General features: G+C 38.5%; 1 long non-coding RNA gene across 1 annotated transcript in view; it reads left to right on the top strand.

The window, feature by feature from the left end:
* Nucleotides 1-14,668: 14,668 nt before the first annotated feature.
* LOC127567866 (uncharacterized) overlaps nt 14,669-21,183 on the top strand; it is a 52,764-nt gene continuing 46,249 nt past the window's right edge. Inside the window, exon 1 of the long non-coding RNA XR_007955954.1 lies at nt 14,669-14,757. This is a non-coding gene — a long non-coding RNA (uncharacterized LOC127567866). The remainder of the gene's footprint in view (nt 14,758-21,183) is intronic.

Raw genomic sequence — 21,183 nt, 5'->3', positions numbered from 1 at the left:
ATAATTGAACACAGCACTGGTTTGACTGGATGATAAGAAGCACAGTGGAGGGAATGGATAATAAGTCAGTAGCACAGTAACATGCTATTTATATTTTCAGTCCTACTTGTATGAAATGCATACTGCAAATTTACCATTTGAGAAGTCTGTGGTCTGATAAAAGTAAATTCCCACCTAATTTTCACAAGGTAAGAAATTGAAATTTTGGCAGAAAATTGATTTTTTTAAAATGCATTTTTGCCATTCTGAATCACCCATCTCTACTCAATTGAAAAAAAAACACAAATCAATTTTTGGGCAAAAATCCAATTTAATCAGCACTTGATTGGATCATAAATCATGACCAAGCCATAAAAAATTCAAGCCTTGATTTATAAAGGAAACATTTATATTTTAGAATGTCAATATCTCCTTAGGTACCAGAAAAAAAACACATCCTTAAATACATTTTTGTGTCTCTGGTGGCACTTCATTTACCTGAACTCGTGGTTGTTGAATTGGGATTACTGTCAGTAGCAGTGTTGCAGAGAGGCCATCAAATTCTAACTGTGGAGTAATCTCAAACCTGCAGAATGGAGCTGAGTCAAACTACAGGAAAGCACAGTGCATCAGATCTGCTAAGGAACAGGCAATTAGAGCACTGAATCTTGGATCTGTATGGATCAGGTAAAACTGTAGCATCCACTGAAAGTACGTAAAGTCTTTTCAGGTATGTCATTTTGTTATCATAATAGGTGTTCAGCTTCAAGTAAACCAAGACATAATGTTTCAGAATATGATCAAATTAAACATCTCATAGCCTGCCCAGTTCATTAGACTTGTTACTACCCCTTCAACACAAAAAGGTTGCTGGAAATGAGAGCTGATAATAACATAATCAGCATGCCATTGTACCTGGGGCATTGAGTAACAATGGGACAAACTCCTTAATAAATAGAATGCGTGAACTATAGAAGATAAAGTTGAAAGATGGTGAAGATTGATAATCAAAAAAAAAGAGCAAGGAAAATTGAACAATTTTGATATTTTTAACATCTCTAATAATAATTCACCATCTGAAGGAATAAAACCCCTTACTTATAATTTTTCCCTTTCTGAGCAAGTAAATTTTATTGGCAGTTACCAATAACTTCAAATGATTCAAAGGGTACTTAAGCTGTTAGTTACTAGATTTAATTTTCTTTGGCAATGGAAAATTAATATCCATTATACAATGACTTCATTGTTGAAGGAGAGATGCCACTTTAAGAAAGTTAACCACAAAATGGTACACAATCAGCAATTATGGTGTTGAGATTTGCAATTCATGGAGCATTTCTTCCTTACTACATACTGTTTCATCAATAACGCCATGTGTCATTCAGATGCCAAACTTTAGTCAGCAAATTCTCAGCAAAATATCCTGATATTAATTTTACAACTGATTACTGGTCCTGCAAAGAAGCTTGTGCAAACAAGTGATTGGAAATTACTTCATATGAACAAAAGGAATATGTTAAAAGTGATAAATTGCCTTTATTGTGTTTTTACTAATTATATCTAATTAATGTGACATGCAATTTGTTGCACTTCAATTATAAGAAATATGCACATTATATTCCAATCAGTTAAACATGAACACATTCATAATGACCGATATACAACAATAACATATTATTATGAAGTTTATTAGCCACACATGTGTCACAATATAATTAGTGACCTTTCCATTAATCAAAGCAAATATGAGAATTACAATGCCCAATTATTATTTATGTACATTTTTAAAATATGTGTGTGATGCATTTTTCATGTCATATTATTATTTCTTTGCAACTTCTGAAGTTTTCATCAAGGTCTTTTCATAAAAGGTTATTAACTTATATTGAATCCTACTTGAACAGTACTAGTTACAAAAACAGTTCATCAAAAGTCAGGTGCCCAATGTGTGATGTTAAAAATGACTGTAGAAATAGTTGTAATTGATGTCTGTATATCAGATAATAGGTATCTGAAACCATTTAGGTATTTAATGAATTTTTCCTACTGAGCACCATCATCTTGTTCCAGATATTTAAAGCTTTATTGAGGTGTAGGTTTCATCTGTTTCTTCCAGCATCATCTGAATGAATCGAGTCAGCAGGAAATGCCCAAACTTCACAAAACAAGCCAAGTAAGCAGCCTATATTTCTTCACTAAAGCTTTCAAGAATCATTACTTCCACTGTTTCTACTCTTTCATAATTTGAGGAAAGTGTGTTGACATAAAACAGACAAATGTCTGTTTTTCTATCACTGCCGGTGAGCTGAAGCAAATTGTCAATACCGTTCTGTCTCTGAATTAAGTCCTTAACATAACTGCTGTAGCTGTAATTCTGCACATGGAAATTAATCAGTTAATTTCAATACCTATTAGGTGCTATTTCTGAAGCAGCTGTTCATTTGCTTCAGATCCACTAAACTTATTTGTCACTTATCTCAGTTTGCAATTGCTTTTAAGTGATGGTTTTATTTCAAGCTGTCTTGAAAGTTCCACAGGGATTGACTGATGCCGAGCAGAGGCTGTTAGTCTGTAGATTTTTGGCTGACCACAATGTATGTCTGTTCTATCATTTGTCTTTATATTGTCATTGTGGATATTAGTGTATCAACGTATATCTGCAAAAATTACTTTTGGCTGGATCGTGGACTTCCAAGTGAGAGCAATGCCACCGTGCTTGTACTTTTTCTGTTACTTTAAATAAAATAAATGTAAATTAGTAAATTAAGTAACCCTTTGAAGTTGGAATACATTTACTGTTATGTTTTACCTTAACTTTCACTGTGTGTCAGACAAAAAACTGAGTACTGTGAAGGAAACTCATGGTATTATGATGTTAAAAAAAAACTGCATGGCATGGAAATGATAAACTGGAATTGTATTTAGTGGCAAACTGAGAGGACAAGAACAAAAGGTCTCAACCTGATATCAAGAAGTTCTTTACAGAGGGGGTCATTAATATGTGGTAAAGTCCTCTGGGTAACATATTTGAGGGAGATTCCTTGGAATTGCTCAAGAAAACTCTGATGGGATTTCTTTCAGTTTAGGCCTGTGTTTTAATATTCTAACGTAAAATTAATTTGGAATTTAAAATACTACATTGAATTTATGTAAATATCTTATAGCGGTGTTCTGACTTTCCTTGCATCTTATCATTGAACTATCTATATGGGCTACTAAAATAAAAAATTATTTTGAGGGTAAGGAACAATAGTTGGCATCATCTAAACAATTCAAAGTCATTCTGACATCCCTGGTCAGCACATCCACTGATGGACTAGCCTGGGCTTTAGAGAGCATATATTTGTATACCATAAATCACAAATCTGAAGGATGATCCCAACAGGCAAACTCCAGAGAATAAATGAAAATCAATAAACTGCAGATGCTTTATTCCAGAGTGTAAGTATTAGTGCACTTGGAAAACAACAGACATTTCTGGCTGGATTTGACCCAATTTTTCTTTTCCCTTTTGATCACAAAGGATCAGATATATTTTCATCACTAAACTGTTAAAGGTTTGATGGACAAATTCCTCTAGATGTTGGGGTAACAAGAATGCCCAGCCTTCACGACAAGCTTGTCATGTCCAGTCACATCATATCCTCCACTAAATCAATAGCACTCTCTCGGTTTCTCCAGCCAGCAGTAATTACTCATACCGCGAGGTCACTATGGATATATTGCCTGAGGACCCACCAGGAATCTGAATCATGTGAATTCCCTTTGGATTGCCACTAATTAAAGGATAACCCCATAACCACCTGTTCAGGGATCAAACTTATCCCCATATTTCCACTCACAAGGATTATATTTGTCATTGCCATTAAGCTACAATAAAACAGATGTGGAGACATTCTATTTGATCCCCTGTGCAATCACAAATCTCTTGTTCCACTGAGTGTACAGCGCACTGAAGAATCCTGTGCACTCACACATGTAAACAAGCCTTGAATTGATGAGAGGCACACAGGATCAAAAAATAAACAATCAGTAGAATCTATTATAAATTACACTCATTTGATTAAATGGATACTGTTCTGATGTAGATTTTCCACCAACATTTTGCAGAACTGTAACATTAAATAAATCCCATCAGTGTGCCCCATTGTCATTAGTGCATGATTTTTGAATGCAGGCATCATGCACTCAAAACTCATAGAGCTACCAAGCTAATGTTTTCCCCGTTTGTGCATGTTAACCAGAAGTCTTTTCCTGATTCTGACAGGCTAGTTGAAATGAACGTGACTAATTCACATCATGCTTGTATCTCGGAAAAGAAAGGGAAGGGGAGAGAATTATCCAAACACTACACTTGGGGATTACTGATAACAATGGCAGCTCAGGTGCAGGAGTGAGCAACCTCATTTCACTAATGTGGACCTTGACATCCTAAACAAACTAGAGGGGTGGGGAGATAGTGAGAAGTCTGCATGCTCAGGATGCCACTAAAAATTGGAAGGAAGCAATAATGGGCAGAGGTGGCAAGAGATCTCAAGTCTAACTGTACTGCAAAGAAGTTTAATGACCTCAGATAACGTATCTGGTGAAAAGCATCGACCTGAAACGTTAACGCCATTTCTCTGTCCAGACTGACCTGCTGAATGCTTCCAGTATCCTATGTTTTTATGTCAGATTTCCAACACCTGCATTTTTTTTGGTTTTTATGATGATCAAGATTAGTAGAACAGCACCAAAAGCCTTTTGCTGAAAGTTGCGCTCTTTCATCTACATACCTACAACTTCTGCAACACACCCCATTGTATCACACATCTTACACACACTTCTGTCTGCTCAGCCACTGGATGCAAATCATGCTAATTAGGAGAGGTGATAGCCAAGACCTGGTCCCTCAAAGTAAATGCCATTTCAGGAGGAAAGGGAAGGGGACTAACCTGGTGCTACAAACCCAACTCCCTCGAGCAACAGCATGCCCCTGATGGCAATGAACATGTGCATCTAGAATTGGGTTTCTCATTCATTTGGCCTGACAGATGTCATGCTTGATTCTGAGGGAATACTGCTATCATTGTTGATGACATATCATAAAACAAACATTGAGACACACTCAGTAACACAGCTAACCCTCTGTTGCAGGAGACATTTGCACAAACTTTTAGTGTGCATCAACATGGCTGCGATCTTGTCCATGCCTACAGATTCAGCTGTCTGAAGAACATGGGATCTGGTGACAATGGGCTCATTCAGCATAGAAACAGTGACTAGTGGACAATTGAAAATCATTGGTGATAATGGTATGTTTATTATCTAATCCTCCTCTTTAGATCTCATTTTCCCCTCATTCCACTGTCTTCTCTGTCTCATAAGAGATGGATGCTTTAAATGTGTCCCTCTTCTCTGCTTTCTACTCTCCGTGACCACACTGTTGTGCCTTTTTTATGCCAATGCCTGCAGACCCTGCCATGGGAAAGGTCATTGTCCCAGCGCAGCACAGGCAGAACCTACTCAATGTATGAATTCTGAATTCCCTCATGCAATATCAGGCTGCTACCATCAAAGCTCTGGATACTAATGTTCAAACAGGCTTTGAGATAGCGCTCCAGTGGTTCGTCTTCCAGAAGACTGTCTGGCCAGCTGATGACTTGTACCATGAGGAGCAGAAGTGGCTTTGTAGAGTAGAAGTATCATGATGGCAGTATTCAGCCTCAGGAAAGATTCAGTGGCCTGAAGGGTTTATGATGTTTATGAGTGTGCGATGGAGTTCTGCCTGAAGAAGGTGTTAGATAAAGGTCTTCACTGCCTTTGAAAATTAACCTCCGGATGCTTTGATCCTTGGACATGTGAAGCCTGACGGATGTCATCCTTGATTCATCCCCAGAAAGCTTTCCTGACCAGCGTCCTTCTCATCTTCATCAATGGGTCAGAGTGGCCTTGCCTTGGGCTTCTGTATCCCTGCACTAAGTTGTGCTGGAGGCTCAGCATGGTCATGACAACTTTTCCCATTTTTGGGGGGATAAAAAACAGCTTCTCTTCTACAGTATTCAAGGTTCACCCACATTTCTACTGCTCCAAGGTTCTGTGTGGCTGACTCAATGAGCTCACCCCCCACTGACTCCCCAAGATGATTCCCTGTAATTAGTATACCTTTGAATAGTACTGATGTAGGTCTTGTTTCTTTCTGATCAGAGCTGATTTCCTGTGCTTGGCCACAGTGTGACAATTACATATACATAAATCAATTTCACACGGGGGAAAATGATTGTGGATTGTTTGAGGAATGACGTCACCCCACTGCATTCTGCAAGCTTTGTGTATGTGTACAATGGACACTGTTAGATCTTCAACACATCTAATGATAAATTTTATGATACAATTCAATTGCATGGAAATAAATCAGGACCACTATCTCACAGGTTTGCTTTTAAAACATTTTCTTATTTCTTATTGTGACTAAGAAATACTACTGAACTTTTTTTTGGGCTCCTCATGATTCCTTAAATTTCATTGCTAGATCAATTATTAGAATTTAATAACCAGCTGTAGCTCTCACGGGCTAACCCATGGAGCCTACCCACACTCTTCTCCTTGTTTTCACTTATTTTGTTTAATATTTTCACTTAATTTGAACAACTAATCAAACCATCACATCTATTGTCTTCCACAGAAGCAGAAGAACCAAGGGAATCAAGAGGTAATAACTGAGAGTGCACACAGTACCAACACTATGTCAATAATATATTTTAGGCATTCTTCTCTTCACAATTTATTGGATTTCCATTATCTGAAGGTGATAAATTAATAACCTGAAGTCCCCCCATCTGGTCCATCTTTTCCCATATCCCTTGCAGAATAAAGGAATCTTCAGTGAGATTTCAGTGAGAAAACTCTTCACAAACTGAATATTTTAACTTGCTTTTGACAATACTGATTTTATATTCAAATAAAATGTTTTCTCATCTAAATTCCTAATTATTTGCAGCATCTAAGTATAAGCTTGGAATTCCTTCTGCACCACTATACTAAAATTGTTAATCTCCATCAAGCAAATTCATTGATTGTTCTGTTAGAATAGCAGAGAGATGATTTGATGCCAAAATACAATGTTAGCTTATACCTGTTTCCAAATTATAGATTTTATGCATGTGTTGATAAAAAATGTTAATCTAGGCAAATTATTAGTTTCCAGTAGATGTCCAACCATTTAAGAGTGTTTGTTATATTGGAGAATCTTTTCTAATTTGAACACAGGAAAGACAGATTAGTCTTTCTCTTAGTTAGTCCCTTGGGGTCGAGGATGACTGGTTTCCACTCTAGGTCTGTGGGTTCTGAGGTGGTAGGTAGTCTTTGTCTAAGAAACATACAGGACAGTTGAGATCACTGTTGCCCGGTGGACAGAGGGCTTTGGGGTAGATCTGAGATTTTGAACTTTGAACATTGTTTTGTTCAGTGCTGGGGCTCTGGAGGTAGTGGTGAATTTCATCTTCAATATCTGCCTTCATTGAAAGGTAACTCCTGAGGTATGGAGAGTGAATTTAACCTCAAATTACCTTTGAGTGTAATACCAAAACTCAGAATTATCAGAAAGAGATCAACGAAAATTGTAACATAGAATTCCATGGGATTTATAGTATATTTCAGATTTGTATTAGGTGAAGCAATTATATTATTCTGGTAATGACACTTTAAAATTGAATATTCTTTGTAATATATAGCTTTTAATTTCTTAAAACTTTCCTTTTTATTTTCTGATTTATTTATCATTTTATTCTGTAATTCTGTTCCATTCTAATTCTGATCTCTGATTTTACTTCCACAAAACGTTCCCTTTGTTTTATGATTTATTTCCTGTTTGTACTGTAACTATACGGCACAGTCTTGATCACTGAATCACTTTGACACCTATTTCAATTCTGTAGCTAATAACCTGCAGGAGCAATGTTTGATCTGTACACTGAGGTGTTTTAGTGTTTTTACCTGTGATACAAGAGTTTCATTGTCAATTAATTTGGATAATGCCAGTGCACAAAAGTGTCACTACTCAAATTCATCCAAAGATACAAACTGGAAATTTAATATTACAAATCCATAATCATTCTTTTCATCTTTGCTCAAAGCCAATGTGATCTTATTATTCTATCACCCTATTGTTGTCTGTCAGGTTATTTCATTAGCCTTTTCTTGTCTTGAGATTTTAATGCATTGAATGTTGCCATTGTTTTCCTGGCAGAGCACGATCAATGCTGTTCGGCAACATGTGATGAAGAAGACCACAAGAAAGTTGTCATCTTCCACCATTGTCCACTATGTGTTTTACAGGAAATATCAACAATATGCCCCTAGAAATGGGTTGTCAAATTCCGTACGCAGCTATAGCATTTTGTCTGTTGTTCTTTAAATGCCACACAAAATAAATAAATACAGCAGTGAACAGGTTCTCTTTTCTTTATTCATTTACCAGTTGTTTTCAACCCTATGTTACTGATTATAAAATTTGAACTTCCTAGAATCCATATGGAAAATGTTATGATTTTGTATAGATTTCTAATATTATCACAAATGAAATAAAATAAAATTGTACAAATAACACCATAAACATTATTTTGTAGCATTTTATATTGTAAAATATTATCTGTTGTGTATCTACTGCCAGATTTCCTGTTATTATTATAAACAGAAGGAAAGATCTTCAATAGCCAAGGCACTATCAATTTATGTGCAAAGATTTTTTTTAATATATAATTGAAATAAAATGTACAGGGTCAAGCATGAATTGAATGATTTCAAAAGGAACAAAGCAAAGTTCATCAAAGGCACTAAACCAAATTCTTCAGGCATTGTCAAGACAAGTCATGCTTAGGAAGAATTGCATCTCTACTGTAAATGTGAAAATTTAGAGACATATAGTCATAGAGCACAGAAACAGGCCCATTGCCCACTGAGCCCATGCTGAACATCAAACCCTCATTTCCACTTGTCCGTCACTAATCCCATTTTATTCTCCATACATTTTACCAGCTCTTCCCACCAGAGGTAATTAGCCTATCAACCTGCACATCTTTAGGATATGGGAGGAAACCAGACCACCCAGAGGAAACACATACAGTCAGAGAAAGCGTGTAAACGCCACACAGACAGCACCCAGATTGCTGGAGTGGTGAGGCAGCAGCTTTAGTAGCACTGCCACTATGCTGCCCCAATGATGTTACACATGAGTGGACCAAAATATGTTGCTGGAAGTATCCAGAGGTTCCACAGATTATCATGCACTTAACACATAAAGAGGTAGAAAAAGATTGCATTGCATTTGTTATTTTTTGGTATAAATCTCTGACTGGTCATTCAGGGGAGAATACTTCCTGGTAGCAGGCCTCGTCCATTTTGAAGACCCTACAATAATTGCTGATGGAACTGTACATCCTGAACCAATCTACTGGTTCTGTGCTAAAAGAAAGTAGGATCCTGGGTGGGAGAGAAGAAGATTTGATCTGTCGGTGGGAGAGCTTTCCTACCGGTTCCAGGCCCAGACAACTGAGGAGAATCTCATAGACATTTCAACTGATCCTTCATCCCATGCTGACAGGTATTCAGGGGACATGCTAGGGCAATTACAATCCTGCTAATACCATCCTGATTCATATTTTCAGTAGGTCACCTGATTCTTTCCAGGGTCACTTCTTGCATTCAACCCCAGTAAATGTTACTGCGGCTCTAAAGCAGCAAATCTTAGGAGTCTTAACATGCAGTCTTGACATGTACAGCAACCAGCCACATCTTTCAAGACTTCACAGAACCAAGATGGCTTGCAATTTCCACCCACTGGTACTTGCATTTAGCTGCTCACTTTCTATAGGACACCACAATCTTCATTCTGCCATACAAAAGGGACATGAAGTCAGTCCAATTAGAAGAAAGTGATTAATAATGACTTCATAATTGATTGCATTTTGGCTGTTCTCTCTGTGAAGCTGGCATTGACCATCTTACGTCATTCCTACTGTTCTGATTGCCCTTTGGATACCGCCATGCACTTCCAAATGATGCCACTTTCTTCTGTCTGATTTCAATAAGAGGGAAATTTCATTGCCTCTTCAGTGAACTAGAGGACTCTCATTCAATCTGACAACCTTTCAAATAATTTAATGCTGAAGATGCTTGATCACTGTTGTAATATCATTCTTTGAAATGTTGGCCCTTAAAGTTACTGCAGCATGAATTATACTCTGCTTATAAATTACAGGTAAATGTTATCTCAAGTGTGTTTGATAATATAACAAAAGCTCAAGCTTATTGATATTCAGTTCTGATACACTGATATCTCTGCTATATACACATTTTCCCCTGTACTGACTCCTTTATTTTGGGCTCAATGCAAATTTGTCCGTTTGCAATGTAACAAACAAATTTGTATTTGTCTGTTATATTGCACATGTATTGTACATATCTCACAAGTTGGGAAACAGTTTCTTCGATTTGATCATGTCTGTAAGTCTTGACAAATCATGTTTCTTAATTTTCAGTTATTAAGCTGCACTGGTCAGGTTGTATTTACAGCCAAGTTTACAATATAAATTGCATTTGTGCGAGTCCTTAGGGCATTGAAGTGTTGGGGATGGGGGGAAGCTGGGGTTGTACCTCTGTCTTCAGTAAGTCCTAACCCATGGCTAACATATTGAAGAGGCGGCTAACATATTGAAGAGGCAGGTTGGGATGTTCTTAGTCTACAACCTTAATTTCTTGTTGCTATATCCACGGACAGGAAACATCAAGATCATGGCAGAGAGTCTGAGAAGGTCCCAGCAGCAAACTAAAGACCCCGTCCCGCCAAAAAAGTAAGTGAGTCAAAGAGACCCAACAGGTTATGAGGCTTGCTGGGAGGACAGGTCTCTATAGATTGAAGGCAGTGACTATGCCTGAACTTTTGTTTCTTTGTTTCTAACACCAAACATCCCAAGCAGTGGGCCAGTGTGAGGAGTGGTCTAGGGCATATTAATGACTTGGAGCACTAAAGCTAGCCACAGTTTTACCAGAGCAAGTGATAGATACCTAGTGTGCTATATTTGTCTAATGTTAGTGAGAGAAGGTGTTTCTGCATGTTTATCAGTCACCTTTTAGTTTGTTTATTGACATTGTCCTGAAGTGCCAAATCTTAAAAGAATACTGTTAAAGGAATGCTTGCGTCAACAGCACACCCTTCCAACAGCAGTTCTGTAATGCAAGTAATGTGGAAGAACTTCCTCCAAAGGTACTGAGGTGTTCTTTTTTTGTCAATATCTGCACCAGAGCCCTAGCAACATAGATAAATCCTGCTGCTGGAAGGAGAGGCTCCTGTCTTTTCTGAATGCCTAAGGGGCATAGCCTTAGCTTCTGTACTTCCATGACTTGTTTTTATCCATTTGTGACAGCTGCCAAAAAATAGTTGCAAGTGTTAACTTCCATGCAATTGTACTTCTCTGAAATACACCTGCACATAAGATGAAGGGTTTCCACAGCAACGGTAGCCTTAGCCTACATTAAAGGTGACAACCGTCACCTTAATCATCATCCATGTGGCTATTAATTGTGAACAATGATCAATCTGTAGATGTACCTTGAGGATAGATCTTCTCTGCACTTTGGATGTGCTGAAATAATAAATCTTTTCATAGAGAGCATTTTCTTCCAGTTTTCCAATCAACGTCCCTGAATAGAACATTCTTGTATACATATTACCAAAGCAATCTACTTCATCTTAAGCTTGCTGCAGTGTTAAATAATATTCTGTTCTACTCATGAGGTAATTACAAAAAAAATCCAATTTGTCTGTATCACTGCCATAGTACATGAAAAATTCACAGTAAATAAAATGTGCACCTCTAAATAAGACAGGCTATTTTAAATGATAAAAAATAACATCATGAGCTTAAGAGCCTTTATTCTCTACACCTTGAATTATGGCCATCAAATGAAATGGTGATGTGCTGGGAAATGTCAGCTCATAATGTGCTTTCCCTGTCCTCAAATGCTGCCTGACCTGCTGAGTATTTCCAGCATTCCATTTTATTTCAGATTTGCCAACTTTTATGTGTAATATCTCGCTGCTCCAGTATTGTTTTCCTCTACTTCTTTCTAGTTGTCTGTTTTCACTCATCTCCTTCTGTTTGTATCTCCTTCAGCAGATCAGTTGTGGTTAATGGGCCCTCATCACCCTTCCTCTGCCACCTGTGTTACATGGACTCTCTTGTTCCCTCTGTTCTTCCATCCCTCTCCCTTCTTTGCAACTTAAAACATGTTTAGTTCTAAATGAGTTCTCAAGGAAAGTCATTCACCTGAAACAATAACTCTGCTCCTCCCTCCACACAGACTGTCTGGCCAAAAGAGTACTTCCAGAATTCTCTGCTTTTACCCTCAAACCTTCATTTCTCTGCCTTCCGTGCAGTGTTTGGTCACAGGGACCTGGCTCTACAAAAACCTTCCTTAATTTGCCACTTCCCCCATTTTCTTTATGACCCTCCTTTAAATGCATGTCTTGGACACTTTTCTAAATTAAGAGTGCTATGTAAAGCCATTCTGTGTTTAGAATCCACTGTAACTGTGCATCCTAAAGATCCAGAAATGACTAATGCTAGAAAAGTGTGTTGTCCCATATTAGAAACTATTTAGCATCTGACTTGCCTGCTTTTCCATTGTTATAGAGTGTTCATGTCGTAGAATCATACAGCAAGGAAACAGGCCTTTTGGCCCAACTCATCCATGCCCTCCAATGTGCCCATCCAAGCTAGTCCCATTTGCCTGCATTTTGCTCATATCCCTCCAAACCTTTCCTATACATGTACCTGTCCTATGAATGAATAATATGAGAGAGTCTAACCAACTGACTTTGATGTTACCACCCCTTAATTTCTCACCAACAACAACCTGAGGTCACCATTGATCAGAAATGCAAGAAGCTGGCACATAAATAATGTGGCTGCAGAGTCATAGAGCAATATAGCACGGATACAGGCCCTTTGGCCCAAGGAGTCCATGCTGACCATGGTGCCCACCCAGCTAGTACCAATTTCCTGCATTCAACCCATATCCCTCTAAGCCCTGCCCCTCCATGTACCTAACCAAGTGCTTCTTAAATGATACTATTGTACCTGCCTCAACCACTTCCTCTGGCAGCTCTTTCCATATACTCACCACCCTCTGCATGAAAAAGTTGGCCCTCAGATCCCTTTTAAATTTTTCCCCTCTGTCCCCAAACTACCACAACATAATACTATTCGAATCATGTCCTTGGTCTCCTCATACCTTAATACAAATTTGGTCAGACATCAAGCATTGAGTGATTTTAGGATTGTTTGTGTCAAAAAATAATAACCTTCCTTGTTGAAACATGAGGAATGACTATAAAAAGCTCTGAGCCTTGCAAGAAAGAGAACAGGACTTTTTTCCCCATATTGTGTAACATTTATTTGCTTTTCCCATACGGTTTGAGAAAGTTTGTGAAAATGGCTAGCACTCTATATCCATCCCCTTAGCTCTCCATCTTCACATTACCTTTCTTTCTTTGTAGAGAATCTGTAATTGGTTTTCATTGGGAGTTAAGTTTCCAATGAAGTATGGGAAATGGAACCATTTCATGACTTGTGGAAACTGCACCCTGTCCAAATACTTATTTAGAACAGAAAGCAATTCAAAACCTAGAGGGCTTTTGAATGAGAAACCAAAGAGTAAGGGGCCCCATAATGAACAGTTAACCTGCAAAAAGGGAATTCTTTTGAATATTCTCAAAAATCTATCAATATTAGTAGTGCTCTCAACGATTGGAATATTAAAAAGTTGATTTTTCTACAAAAGAATCTACAAAATATATTACTGGCCAGTAGGTGGAGCCATAGTTTTATAGATAATTTTAATAAAACATTGAAATATATTGAAAAATGCATGGGCTATTTATAACCATTGACAAAGGTTAACGTGCTGACTAAATTCTACACAAAATTTTGCATTAAGACTGTTTAAAAATACATCTAATTTACACTTTGTTCTTTTTTTTCTTTTAGTACAATGAAGGAAAACCTCATAAAGGTTTAATAAAAACAGCTTTTATTTTACTGGGGGAATCTTAAATAAAGAGGCTTTGGGGCAGGATATAACTGAACTTGGTCTTGTATCCTACTTAAGCTGAGAAATGACATTGAAATCCAGCTGCAGTGTGCAGATATTGGTAATACTGTTCATTGTCAATGATGGTTATTTGTTTTTTTCCCCCCATGTACATCCTCCACACATTGTATGTCTGCACATGAAAAATCATTTTCAAAAATAATCATATTTATTTTGCTTTGGAAGGAAACCTATTGGAATGTTCAACTGGCTGAAGATGAAATATACAGTTATTCCTGGAAATCTGATTGCTCTGAGGAGCATTAATCCAGCACTGGGTGGTTAAACCTATTTACCCAACTGCAGTCTGGACATGGTTTTAGATCACAATCTTTGTGAAAATCTGAAGCAGCTGCTGCAATGCCCAAATCTTTCTTATCTGTCAATCTGCAGAGGTCCTGATAATTACTGATTGAATTTTGTGCACCTGTTCTTTCGGCACTTAATTGGTTGCTTGCAAGAATTCTTAATGAATCCACCTGATTGAAATCGGTGAGGTTCCTTACTTAGTGCACACAGTTGGAGAAGTCCTCATAGTGTGCTGTATAATGTTTGTATTAACACTGAGAGCAGAACATCAGCTCTTACTTCAGTCAGTGTGAATTTTTGGCACAAATTAGCTGCTTGAGTCAGATGATACTTTGCAAGGTAATGAAGTTTTACATTCATTCCCTTTTATTTATTATTATATAAGATGCTCTGACCTTCAGCAGAAATGACTTCCAGTCACAGTAAAGCCTTGTGTGAATTTATCACACCTTCTGCAGCTGAGGATGGTTAAGGATTTCAAATGTGTTTGAATGCAGGGTCTATTTTGGATAAAGAGGAAAATGGTAGTGTAGCAGTCATCTCTCATCATGAATCCTTGGCATGTGAATTATGAAAACTATTGCTATGGTGCACCCCTCACTTCAGCATTTAATCTCCCCACTGAGTGCAGAGCCTTTGGGTCTTGAGCCTACTGAATAATTAGGTTGCCTTAGATAGTACATCCCAGAGAAGACCTCCCTTTTGCACCTGTGCCTCCTCTCTCATCCGCTGTGTTTAATCCTCCAGAATTGCCTACTTTGAAATCTTGCTATGATGTGGATTTCTTCAGATTAGACAAGGAAACTGTCACGTGTACCAGGAAGTAATGCAATTTAGCTGATCGGATTGATAAAGGCACACCATGACAGGTTTCTGGAGGCAAACAAAAGACAGAGCTCACTGAAGTGACAAAGACTTGCGTCTGCTGAAGCTGATGTGATCTTGAATGATAGGGCCAGCAGATCAGTGCCCCCCTTCATCTCCTCACTCTGGGTCCCTGAACACATCCTGCAACTGCAACTGCAACTCCAACTTGTGCAACAAATCTTGAGAGGCCACTATAGAACGATCAGTTGCAAGGAGGTTTTCGGTAAAGAAATGACAGGGGGTCTTGCCTTGTATTATGGTGGGCAGGGGGAGAAAGCCGCAAAATTAGGAAGTAGACTTGCATGAATATCCCTTTACGTTGTTCAACAGAATAGAAAGCAGAAGAAAAAAAATGTTGTTCTTTGTGAGTGACCAGTGACTTGTCTAAAGTGGAAAGATGTCAATGTCTCTTGATACTGCTCTAAACAAGTGTTGAGAATTTAATACAGCCTTTTGCATATAATATGTTTAATGCATAGACCACGCAGTTGCACATAATGCAACCTAGGTTCCTGCTTGAACTTCCTATCCACCTTAACTGTCTTAGCAGGTTGAACTTTCAACTGTGCAGAAGCTAGTGTCTGTAGGTGATTTAGTTTTGCTGTTTACCAAGGTAAGTGACAGAAATAGAACCACCAACAAAACCTCCTCTCAACTAACTGGACTGTCTGATATAATGTCTCAAAAGTCTTACCACATGGTACACTCCATTCTTAAATGTTCACTCACACTTACATATGCTACTTAGTCCAATTTCTCGGGGTACACAGAACAAACGAAACAGCAGCTGGAGTGGGCTATGCAGTCCCTTGTGTGCAGTCTTGCATTCAATAAGATCATGGCTGATCCATTTTTGGGCCTCGAGCACTTTCTTGCTTTCTGCCCATACCTTTTGAATTTCCTTATAGTTTAAATGCATGACTTTAGGTTACACTGCTTAGAAGAGGATGGTAATCCATTTGAACATTAAAAGTTGGAGTAGGCCATTGGCCTGATATTCAATGAGATCATGGCTGATCTTTTACTTCAGTGTTACTTTCCTACATTACCTTCTGCCTTTGATTGTCTCAATAGTCAAAAAAAATATTTTGATCTCCCTCTTGAACATGCTCAGCAACTGAACTAAAAATTTACGACTCTTGAAGAAATCTACACTTGTCAGCCCTCACCAGCCAACCACTAAATTGGAGACTGTAATCCGAGTTCAAGGAGCACCAGCCAGAGGAAACATTTTCTCCACATTTACCTTATCCAGCCCCATAATAATTTTGTATGTTTTAATGAGACCACCTCTCATTCTTCTACACCCAGGAGCGTAGACTCAATATGCTTAATCTCTTCTCTTGGGACAGTTCCACCAACCTCCCCTCTGCAAATCCCCCTCCGACAATCCTAAGAATTCTAGAGTTATACAGCACAGGAAAAGGCCTTTTGGCCTGATTGGTCCATGCCAAATAATGTGCCCATCTAAACTAGTCCCATCTGCCTTCATATCCTTTTAAGCCTTTCCTATCCATGTACCTGTCCAACTGTCTTTTAAAAGTTGTTATTGTACCTGCCTTAACCACTTCCTCTGGTAGCTCATTCCATTGTATGCACCACCCTCCGTGTAAATCAAGAGAGCAACAAGTCATTTGATTTGATAAAGCAACTAATTAGATAAAACTTTGTTGCACTCCCCAGCCCCCCAACTTCAAGTATACCATCCCCATGATGGGAGTGGGAGACCAGACTATATGACATTTGGGTACATTTTCACTATATCAGTTAAATAAGATGTCTAGTCTAGCATTCGAGTCCTTTTGCAATAAAGACCAAACTTATTAATTCTAAGCCTTTCTAATTCTTTGCTACCTGCATGTTAACTTGCAGTGACTTGTGTGCGATGATACCAGGCCCCTCTGAATACCAGTGTTTTTTTTAAAATCTCCTATCAGTTTAAAACTTACAAATTATATAATACTTGCTCCAGAAAATAATGCAGAAAAAGGTGCAGAGGAACTACGTTCAGTACTGTTAGCAGAGGAATGTCAGATGTGATAGAATTAACATAATGCATTTCTTTCATGGTGAAGATGGTCAGTGATGTGAAATAAGTGTGCCTTAATATTGTCGTGTTTGAATAAACGAGTTAGATTTGAAATAGACCCATTATACAGCTGGATTTACAATTGCTGCTAATTTTGGTAAGCAGCACTGTATAATTCAGATCATATTAAACAACTTAGTTTGATAAGCAAAATATTCTGATAACAACGACAACAATTTGCATAACATAACCCCCAAGACACTTCACCAAGTCAGCTAAAAATGGAGACCAAGCAAAGAAGAAGATAATTAGGTGGATCATTCTGGCTGTGGCCTCCAGCTTGGGCTGGCTGTCCATATATACTGGTTCTGCACGCAGAGGACTGAATGAGCTGCCCCTCTGTACTTTCCAAGCAAGACACACAGATGCAAACAAATATTGTAATTAGAAACAATTAAAAGTACATTGAAGTACTAACGGATAATTGAAAACATTTTAAATTAAGTGGAACACTTGGTCTTGTTATTTTTGGATCCAAATACATGGTGGTCACTGTTCCTATCTCATTCCTCTTTGATGTAAAGCTAAGGGCCAGATAGCAGTATATCTGAACCCCTCTGCAATGAACCACTCTTCACTGGGATCAATAGCGAGCACAATGATGGAGCAGACACTCCAAATGTGCCGGCATTTGACCTTAGAGACATCAGGGACATCTCGGACATCCACATTTGACCATGCATGGGTGGGAATCTGAGACTGCCCGAGGTGCGAGCGACTGTTAGCCAGTGTTTCAACTATTGGTCAGTAGGAGTTACCATGGTAATGGGGTGACCAAACATTTGGTTAGAAAGAAAGGGATTAGAGCACCAGAAGAAGGTGAAAAGGTGTAGAAAATTCCAGAGCTTTGAGCTCGGATAGCAAAAGGCAGAGCTGCCAAATACAATTAAAAAAAAAACAGAGTAATGAAAAAGCCTTAAGAGAATTGACGTGGTTACATTAATTGGGAATTTGGTGGAGAGGGAGAAGCAGAGCCATGAGCATTTTAAACTTAGAAGTTTTGAGAGGCAAGGAGCCAACTCGAAAAGAATGAATAAAACCTGTTGAAGGTAGAACATGGGAAGTGAACTTCAGATATGATGAAGTCAGGAGAGTTGAAAATGTATATCCAGGAAGAAGAATAGTCAGATATGGAAATAAGAAAGACATATAGGGCATCCTGGTGTCAGATGGCATGAAGCAGGGGAGGAGAGAGCAACATTATGGAAGTTGGCAGTCTTCAACAGAGACGAGATTGGAAATTCAGGTTGAAGTTGAATCAATGCTGAAGATGAGAGCAGGGCGGTACAGTAGTGTAGCGGTTAGCGTAACGCTATTACAGTGCCAGCGACCCGGGTTCAATTCCACCACTGTCTGTAAGGAGTTTGTATGTTTTCCCCATGTCTGTGTGGGCTTCCTCCAGGTGCTCTAGTTTCCTTCCACATTCCAAAGATGTACAGGTTAGGAGTTGTGGGCATGCTATGTTGGTGCCAGAAGTGTGGCGACACTTGTGGGCTGCCCCCAACACATTCTCAGTAGTGCAAAAAGATGCATTTCACTGTATGTTTCGATGTACATGTGATTAATAAATATCTTAATATCCTCTGAGTAGGTCATCTGGCTTCTCAAGCCTGCCTCACCATTCAAAATGATCAGGGGCTTTTGGGAGTTGATCATTTGTGACTAGATTGTTACATTTACCTTTTGAGGTCAATGAAATTTTTTCATGGTCATTTTTCATAAAGGAATTGAGTTCCAGGCATGGGATTCCCATTAAGCAGTTTTGATGGAGAAATGTAGAATGTAGGAAAGGAGAGTGGGAGTGCGGACCAGTGTACAGGCCATTCAAATATTACTCAGTCCTTTTAAGCAATGGAGCTTTGTAATGAAAATGTGCTTCATCGATGAAATAATAGGAAAGATGTGCAGCCAGCTACTTGTAGGTTTTCAACCACGATCCTCCATCCTCTCTCAGCTGGCATCACCATCACTTGTCCTCTCCAGTTCCTTTTGGTTTCCGCGCTGTCAAAGACATTCTCCTCGTTCTCTCCACCACTCCCCCTTCTTAGTAACTTAAAACATTTGATCCCTAACTTTGCTCAGTTTTGGCGAACGGTCACTGTTATTTCTCTTTCCACAAATTCTGCTGACTTGCTGAATAACTTGGTTCATGTTAATCTCGCTAAACCGCCATTTGCTTACCTCCAGAATATCCTTGCAGGTCTTGTTCAGAAAGGTTATCCTTCCTTAATTATAGAGTTGGCATGGGTTTAAAGGAATCTGCCAATCAAGAGGACTTTATAATACTCCCACTGAGGCATTTTGCAGAAACGGTGTGCATTGCACTTGGATTCACCATGTTGTTGCCACACAAGAGGTTTTAATTATGAGTGGGAGCTGGAAAGAATGAAGGAAGTGGGACTTCCATCATTAAAACAAAAAGAAAAGAAAAAGATGAAATCTTAGAGGTTATCAAAATCATAAGTGTCCACTGGTTGGTGAATTGATAACCAAAAGCTTAAGTTGGAGGTCATCACAAAAAATGAGTACAAAATGAACAGTGAGGTCAGAGGGTTTGTTCACTGCACTTTTTCATTCACATTCACAACCACTTATGTTGTATCTTTTAAAATTATTGATGGCGTCTGTAGTCTTTTGATCTTTTTAGGCTGCGTAGGCCTTCAAAGAACAATGCTGCTTCCATATTCTGATTTATCTGGAAGGTGGAATACTGGCACAGCTGCACTACACTGCCATGACTTATGGTGTGATTTTTGTCAAACACTTTGGGTACTGAGACGAGGTCTTAAGCTGAATTGTTGGGTCAACTCCCATTTTGAGTAAAATACCATCTTGGTAAAGAGGTTGAAGTTCTCACTCAAAATCTCTGCCCTTGTGATTGTTAAACACTTAGCAATTAAAATACCAGGCATTAAAGAGGCAACACAACATTTTGATTCTGAGCCCTTTAATTAAAGCACTACTCCAGTAGTGATCAGTTTTGGACTAAACACAGCCTTTATAGGAACATTGAACTGTAGAAATAAAACCTCCAGAATCATGGCTGATATGTGATCTATAGACCTGCCTTTTTGCCGTGTCCTTAAGTTTTCGTAACAAAATTAACAATTCACTGAATCTAAGTTTATTTGCAGAAGGATGTTTAAAATTTTAGCATTTTCTTCATGTACAATATTTCTGAAAGATCTGATTCTAAAACACTGGATGATCCACTGCCTTGTGGTCCTAGGCTCCCTGCTGGCAGAAATTTTCTCTGTCCATCTACTTTATAAGTTCTTCTTAATAGGCAGGCACAGTAGTGTAGCGGTTAACGTAATGCTATTACAGTTCCAGCAACCCGGGTTCAATTCTGGCCACTGTCTATAAGGAGCTTGTACATGTCTGCATGGGTTTCCGCTGGGTGCTCCAGTTTCCTCCCACATTGCAAAGACATACAGGTTAGGAAATTGAAGGCATGCTATGTTGGCACCAGAAGCATGGGGACACTTGTGGGCTGCCTCCAGAACACTCTATGCAAGAGATGCATTTCACTGTGTTTCGATGTACACGTGACTGATAAAGATATCTTAATATCTTGAAAACTGCAATCAAATTTTCACCATTCTAAATCCCTGCAAATATAATCTCTAGTAATTTAGAACTTTAAGAATCCAAGCATTCAGGTAAATCTGTCCTGCTGCTTCTAATATATTTTTCCCAATGAGTGCTATTTACAGTATTCCTGTTGTAACCAGGACTTTGCTAATTTCAATTGCCAAATTAAAGGGATATTCACCACTAAAGGTGAAACTTATAATTTTATGGTTTAG

Source organism: Pristis pectinata, chromosome 3 (genome assembly GCF_009764475.1).
Source record: "Pristis pectinata isolate sPriPec2 chromosome 3, sPriPec2.1.pri, whole genome shotgun sequence".
Taxonomy (NCBI): Eukaryota; Metazoa; Chordata; class Chondrichthyes; order Rhinopristiformes; family Pristidae; genus Pristis; species Pristis pectinata.
The sequence above is the reverse complement of the archived record's forward strand: the minus strand, read 5'-3'. Positions and strand labels throughout refer to the sequence as shown.